An 8,024-nucleotide genomic window follows, 5' to 3' on the forward strand; every position below is an offset into this window, starting at 1 on the left:
AACATAGTCATTTGTTTGAAGGGCGTTATGTCTGACTTAGTGACAAATTGACTTTGATGTGTGGAGTATAGTTTATCACAAAATCACACAGTCTTCAATTGACCCTAATAATTCAATTATTTTAAATTAGATTATTGTGTCATAATCATTAATAAGACCGTGTCTCTTGATATTTCTTGTTCTTTGGAGGGTTTCTAATAAACCTGTAGAAATGATTTTTACTATAATCCACCATTTTCCTCTAAAAATTGTCAGTGATTTACTGATTTATATAATCAAGTTAGTACATTACATTTCTTTCTTATGGCTTATGATATTTAAGTAAACTAATGGCCCCATCCCCTGACAAGATTCTGTCTGTAATCCATGACAACCTGACAGAAACCAATCATAAAAGTCATATTAATATCACAATAAAATATATTTGAGAATGAAACAGACTTTTAAAACTAATACTGAGACAATTCCAAGCTTACGCTTTTTGCCTGCTACTTACATTCTCTCATATTTTGCAATTTTTGCTGCTCTATTTCATTTTATGGGTCACTATTCTAAAACAAATTGTAATTGAATTTGGTCATGCAGTTCTGCAAGCAGTCTATTTGAAGTATATTAATGTAGAATGCTTTTTTATCCTGAGGTCTTTATTCCCTTCTTTTATATTTGTTTTGAATATTTCTTGGCTATTACACCCAAACAACTGAAGTTGTGATTATCTTTCAAAGTTGTGATATGATTTTGAAATACATATTGATACTAAACACCCTTAAAACTATTAGTTTACATTGCATATTAATAATTACATAATAATACATTTAATAAAATAACACATTTTAGTAACAAGCAACAATGATGATAATAGAGAAAACGCAGGTATTTTCTTATTTCACATTGCCGATTCTCTGAATGTGCTAAAAATTGAATCCATTTTGTGCCTAAAGTTATTAAGTTTAAGTTTACAATAGTTGATGAAGGGCTGTGCAGAAAAATAAATTATTAAAATAAATACAACTTTAATAACAACTTTGTAAAAAATGTTACAATACCAATTTTAAAAAGCAAAGATAAATCTAACATTGATCTTGCTAATCCACTGCATCTAATGAAAGCCTTCAGATTGATACACAGAAATAACTTCTCCAACAACAGATATGTGGGTGATGACATTCTCTTGGAAAACTTCAGAGATTTTTTTCACAAGTCCATGAATGCCATTCAAACATTGTAAGTGTACTTCTCATATCAACAGTATAATTAATTTGCAATTCATCAGATACTATGCATATTCTAAGCCGCTAATGAAACAGACTAGAGTTTACATAAAGTGAAAATCTACGTTTTTCCATACCTGTTTCTCTGATTCAGGCCATAATCATTGAGTCATTTCATCTGATTCAGGCCATTCTTGACCATGTCAGGAAAAAACAAGCCACTCTATGCAATCAAAATATAAATGGTTTAGTACAGATTTAGATCATTGCTGTAAACACTAGTAGAGTGGAAGTCAGAGACATGTGCATTAAAGACAGGCAAGTTGCTGATAAATTTAGGAAAGCATACATTCGAAAGCTTCCCCTTTCTCCTGCTGTTCAAATCATGTGTAGGGTCCTCTCATCACCAAAATCTGGAACTGTATATAAAAGATGATTCTGGTAAATGCATGTTCTAGCTTCTCCATGCAATGTTGAGTATTCTTTAAAAGGTAGCAATTATGTTGAGTTGAAAACAAATAAACCATGACAAGGATGCCCTCTTCAAACAATTACATATATGAGCCCTAATGTCCTTCACCGTTTTAGCCCAAGAATTATAATCCTAAAATGTAATTCAATTAATATCACTCCCCCATTCACCGCCACAAAAAAATAAATAAACAGCAAAGACTTTCTGTAATTGACCTCCAACCTCCTCAGTCTAGTCTTCAGTGCTTTCAGAAAGCATTCATTCTTCTCAAGTGCTCATGGGTTATTCTTCAGGATAGAACATATACCAGGCCATAGAAAAATCCTCAATAATGTTAGAAGAATCAAAATCATACAAAGTATGTTCTGATCACAACAGAATTAAATTAAAAATCAACAACAACAAAAAAGATTTTAAATCGGTAATGTAAACTTCTACCTTCTGAAAATGAAGATCAAACTAAATCCCAAACAAGAAGGAAGGAAATAATACATTTCAGGGTAGAAATCAATGAAATAGAACAGAAAAGAAGAATAAATCAATGAGCTAAACATTGTTTCTTTGAAATCTATCAACACAATTGTCAAAACTTGATTGATGAAAAATAAAAAAAGAGAGAAGACCCAAATAAGTAAAGTGAAGAGTGAAAGTTGCAGAATCTAGTCTGGATCACTGGCGGAAGAACCACGTGGTACTAGGAGATCTTGGAAGGGAGGAGGTTTAACTTTACACCGGTGGGCTCAGAGGAGATCATTCTCAAGAGGTCTGAGCCCAGAGCATCAGTATAGGGAGTAATTTATAACCTGTTACTTCCACATTCCTCATTAATGCATGCGACAAGCAGGGTGGGAAGAAGAACCCGGAAGAGAGAGCCTTTGATCAGGGACAGGTATTTTCTTATCAGTTCTGTGACTATCTTATAACAGATTTTTCCCTATCAAAAGAGGGGATGTAATTGGACACTTTATGTAATTAATGGAGTAAAATGGAATACTGGGAACAACTCTATGAGTATTCCATTTTACTCCATTAATTACATAAGGCCAGCAAGTTAGCAATTACACACACACACACACACACACACACACACAGAAGTTTAAGCAGCTGAGGTTTATAACAAAATGGAGAAGGTAAAGAGATGTCCCATATTCTCTCAGCCTCCACACACACATAACCTCCCTATTATCAACATTATTTACCAGAATGATACATTTTACCAAGGGTGAACCTACATTGACACATCATAATCACCCCAAATCCATAGTTTTCATTAGGGTTCACTCTTGGTATTGTACATTCTATGGGTTTGGATTGCATAATGTCATATATCCATTATTATAATATCCATTACATCCATCCAATAATATTCCTTTTTATAATATCATATAGAATATTCTCGCTGCTCTAAAAATCCTCTGTACCAGAATATCTTTTTAAAAATTAAAAAATTACTTTTTCAAATATACTTCATTTCAGTTGACCATCAGGGAAATATATTCTCATTTATAAAACAGAATGCAAGCTGTAACATTATATATTTGAGCCAAAGTGACCTAGAATTAAACCCTGCCCAATCCCTTTTTAGAAATAGGTTATTGAAAATATTATTCAATGGGGTGCCTGGGTGGTTCAGTCAGTTAAGCCTCCAACTTCAGGCCAGGTCATGATCTCAAGGTTCATGGGTAAGAAGCCTGTGCCAGGCTCTGTGCTGACAGCTCAGAGCCTGGAGTCTGCTTTGGATAATGTGTCTCCCTCTCTCTCTCTGCCCTTCCCCTGCTTGCACTCAGTCTTTCTCACACACAAAATGAATAAACATTCAAAATATTAAAAAAAAAAAGAAACTATTGTTCAGTTATCTTGAGTTTCAATTTCCTTATCAGTAAAACGGGAATAATATTAACATATGAAGTGAATATTAGAATTAAGAGGTAATATGTATAAAGTGCTTAGCACAATGCCTGATACCTATATGTTCAAAAAGCAATTTTGGTATTATTATATATTGTTAGAGTTTGTTTTGAGGGAAAAAATATGTTTTCTCTAAAAAGTTATGAATATTCAAGAAATTAATGTTAAATTACAATTCTGTTATTATAGAATTAACATGATTGATAAATGTAGTTTATGTGTGTGTAAGAAAACTTATTCATTTTCACATGTAGGTGGATTTCTAGACAGAAAGAATTTCTTTAAAACAAATGTTGCAAATTGACTCCAGCAACTATAGGCAAAACAGGAAACAAATATGCAAAAAAATTTTAAACTTCTACAATTCTATTGGGTAGGAGGTACTAGTTGTTATTTAAATAAGTGTTGAGTATGTGAATGAGTTAGCACTTGATGGGTGATCTCACCTATAAGGAAGATCCTCCTGCCCTCATTTAGTTCTTCCTGTGCTTAAGAACTTCCTGAAAAGACAGGCCGATATTCAGAAATGCTGATGGGAGAGTAAAGTGCCAATTATCATTCCAGTTGACCCACAAACAACTCCACTCATCAGTAAGCCAGAAGCTGAGCCCTTGGAGGAAATCCTTCAATAAATGCTACAGTAAATGTGGCGAGCCTGTCACAGAATCTTTCAAAACACAGTGTGCGTCTTTTGGATTTACAAGCAACCAGCTAAGAATGTGGAGACCTACTTTCCTCTGCTATGATTTCTGTGTGCGTTTTAAGAAATAGTCCTAAATGTTACTCCTTCCCCCAAACACTTGGTGCTGCAATACTTTTCTCGGTTAATAGGAAGCATGGTTTCTTCCTGTAACTTAAGAGAAGGCATGTATTTTTCCTAAAGCAACACACAGGTTCAAGCTAAAATCTGTCAATTAAGCATTTCAGAAAATCCTACAGTTTCCTACAATAAACAGGAAACAGAAGAAAAAGGAATCAAATACATAATTTAACATCCCAAACTGAAAGAATAATTAACATTAAATTAAACATCTAGGACAGTTGATAAATATACTGTTCTTCTTGAGGCAGATTCAAACTATGATCTATAGTCTGTTATAGATTGATACTATCAATATAACTACATATTATTTTAAAAAATAATGTAACTATTACAATAACAGCATTTTTGGAGGAAATAGTAAATGCCACTTGTCAAGTTAAAAGCCTATTATAGTCAAATCCCCTAAAAATCTGTGCCTGTTATGTATATTAATGATTTTTAATAATTTTAAATTATATAGTGTAACTGTGAGCTGAAATAGAACTGTGATTCTTCATGAAAAGCAAAAATCACAAAACAACCCAGTAGCTTTCCTCAGGAAAGAAAGGACCAAAACAAATCTTTAAAACTATGGACAAGTTTTGAAAAGAAGATCCATTTTGTATTCCAGTTTTGGCTATTTAAGGTGCACCATACCTGTAGCAGGTCTGTTGAAAGTTCACATTGCTTTCATGCAGAAGGTGCTCCTGAAGAGTGAGATACATGATTTATTTCAGATCATAATAGATGTATATCAAATAAAAAGAAAGGACATCTTCAGCTTGACCCACTTTGTTCACACAAGCACCCATGTCTGTGTTTTACCTATAGTACGTTAGCATACACTCAAAATATTAAGTTCATTTTGTGCTTTGAGAGTTAGCATAGCATAATGGTAAAAGATTATGGTCAGTGCAGTCAAATTGAGTAGATTTAAACACTGACAGACAAGGCTAATTATGAGTTCTAAGATTTTGAACAATTTACTCAATCTCTCTGTTTTATAGCACTTATCTAAAAATAGAGATTCTCTGCCCTAGAGGTTTTGGGGGAGGGGTGGCTAAAGATACAATCCATATAAAGTTTTTATTATTGTCTTTGATCCACAATAAATGCTTAACAAGAATTAACTATTATCTTTATTATTATAATCTTTAAGAAAAATATTTTAAATACATTTTAGGGTTTTTTTGCCTACTATATCTATTGTTCTTTTTCCTCCATCTGTTATTGCATCCATACAAAAGGTATAGGAATCACTTTTTAAAAAATATTTTGTAATCAATATATGAAATAATTCCACAAATACTTAATAAACATCTACTATGTTTTGAGTACTGATGAAATATGGTTAAAAAATAAGTATGTTCTCTGTTTATGTGACTCTCATAACACATTAAAGATAAACTTACATAAATGTAAGAGAGGATTTTCTAATTTATTATAAGAAGTTGAAAATTAGTCCATCTGCAGACTAATTACTGAATATGGATCTAAATATGGATTAGATATAGATGTTGGCATTTTCTTTATAGCAAATAAATGCTGCCATACATGAAAGCACTACATTTATTTTTATGGTCATTCATCCATTGAATTAAATAGTTGTTGAGTCCTTCTTTATGCTGGGCTCTGGGAAGCACTCTGAACCAAAACGCTGATAAGAAATTCTTATACTCGCCCACTGAGAATGGTGGGGAAGTAGATTTGTAAGCAGAATGTGAGGTTATTTATAGCTAAAGGTGTGAGCAAAGTGCTGTGAACAAAAAAGAAGGAAGCAAAAAGAAGGAACGTTTTAGATTTTAAATTTAAAAGTTGACAAATGTAGATAGACGTATAAAAAGCAAAAGTTATAACTATGAAGAATCTATATAAGAACATTATAGTAATAGTTACAGCAATTAAATAATTGCATATAATATAATACTTAATACATTAATAATATACAAGTAATGTATTACTTAATATATAAGCAATAGAAGATATATGTAACTAAAAGTAGAATTGAAATTACAGAGATAAAACAAGAAAATGATAACAAAAACTGACTTTTGGCTTGTAAAAGAATGTCATGAGAAAACAGTGAGTAGTAACTCTTTTTATTGAAGACAATGAGGAGAAATCCAGCCTCAGAATAAGAATTCCCTCATAGCACTGGGATGTATTTCAGGGAGATTGTGGAATTACTTCTTGTGAATATTTACCAGTTACAACATAGAGTTGGAGAGAGAAGGCAAATGTCATATGCATTCATACAAAGTAAGTTCAGTCTTGCAGCTTCAGATAACCATCAACAGGATGTCTCCAAGACTGAACAGTAACACTCAAATTTCATTCTCATCAATGGCCACATATAGCAGTAAATCAACTTAAAGGAAAATGTACCCCAACTTTGACATCTGACATTTTGATTCATAGGTAGCAAGATCACATTTGGAGTTCTGACTTAAGGATGTCTTGTTGGTCAGAAAAAAGACCTCAATTATTAGTCAACAAAGATAATAGGAAGTTATTTTAAAAGCAGGTAAAAGATAGATACATCACCCTTGCGATGACAAGAGTAATTTCTCAGTTTCAGTGGTGCTTACCCTACCCACCCACCCCCACTCCCAAACAAAGGCCACTATGACAGCAATGCTGAAGTTTTCATCTAAAGGTTACATAAGTAATCTATTCTTTGTTAGACAGTGATTGAAAGAACATTGCATATTTTGACTAAGTTATGGCCATTTTGAGTGTTAGGCTTCTGGTTTCATAGATACCTAAAAAATGGCCCACAAAGTCATTTATGACTACATATCATGCACCTAATAAACGATGAACTCTAAATTCTCTCTTTTGACTGAAATGTTTAGGTTGGAATTTGGATTCTCAAGGACTAAAACAGAAGTGGAAATACTTGTGGAGAGCCCTAATATATACACTTTGGAACTGGTAGGAATTTTTCTTTGGTTGAATGGCATATATTTTCCTGTTTCAACAGTTTTTCTGCCTGGTTAAAAGTAATCAGTCTTCTATTCACATAAGTTGGTTAAGATTACTGTCTTTGCTTTCTACAAACCCAAAGTGATGTTACATCATAAAGGAAAACAGCAAGTCAAATATATGAGCTAAGTCCTAGGCAGAAAGCATTCTGACAAATGTTAGGAAGTGAGCCCTTCCTAACTTGAATTTTCAAGCAAACTTGAATTCAGTATAGCTTATGAACATTCTGCCCCCACCCCCTTAGCTTATTTGGCTTTCAAATACATTCTCTTTCCCCTTGCTCTACTTAGCATCAAAAAACACTGACCTATCCAGACTGCATTTCCTTGAGTCCTGTGTGAAGTGACTTCTGGCTGATTTGGCCAAAGAAAAGGACAAACAGGGTCAGATGGCCTCTCTGTTACAACTGCTTCTACAAGACTGACCTCATGTGGTTCCATGTTCTAGTGAGGATCTAGACTCCTTGGCTCTGGAAACAATACTTTCTTTGCTTGTCCCTCCAGGCTAGCAATGGTAGAAGATTCCTGTTATTTCTCACGATGGGTTCTCTTTCATGGATCCCTACTGGTTTATTGGCTCTTTTACTATCTATGTAACTGTTTCCCTAGAATAATTATACTGATTTAAATATTCACAGTAGCATTTT

General features: G+C 33.3%; 1 long non-coding RNA gene across 1 annotated transcript; it reads right to left on the minus strand.

Moving 5' to 3' along the window:
* Positions 1-1,351: 1,351 nt before the first annotated feature.
* LOC120224586 lies at positions 1,352-7,736 on the minus strand. Its single transcript, XR_005526619.1, has 4 exons — positions 7,686-7,736; positions 5,051-5,100; positions 4,038-4,091; positions 1,352-1,434 (listed from the first exon to the last, which is right to left on the minus strand). It is a non-coding gene; the product is annotated as an uncharacterized LOC120224586 (long non-coding RNA).
* Positions 7,737-8,024: the final 288 nt, after the last annotated feature.

This window comes from Hyaena hyaena, unplaced genomic scaffold (genome assembly GCF_003009895.1).
Source record: "Hyaena hyaena isolate Hyena2069 unplaced genomic scaffold, ASM300989v1 scaffold_1204, whole genome shotgun sequence".
Lineage (NCBI taxonomy): Eukaryota > Metazoa > Chordata > Mammalia > Carnivora > Hyaenidae > Hyaena > Hyaena hyaena.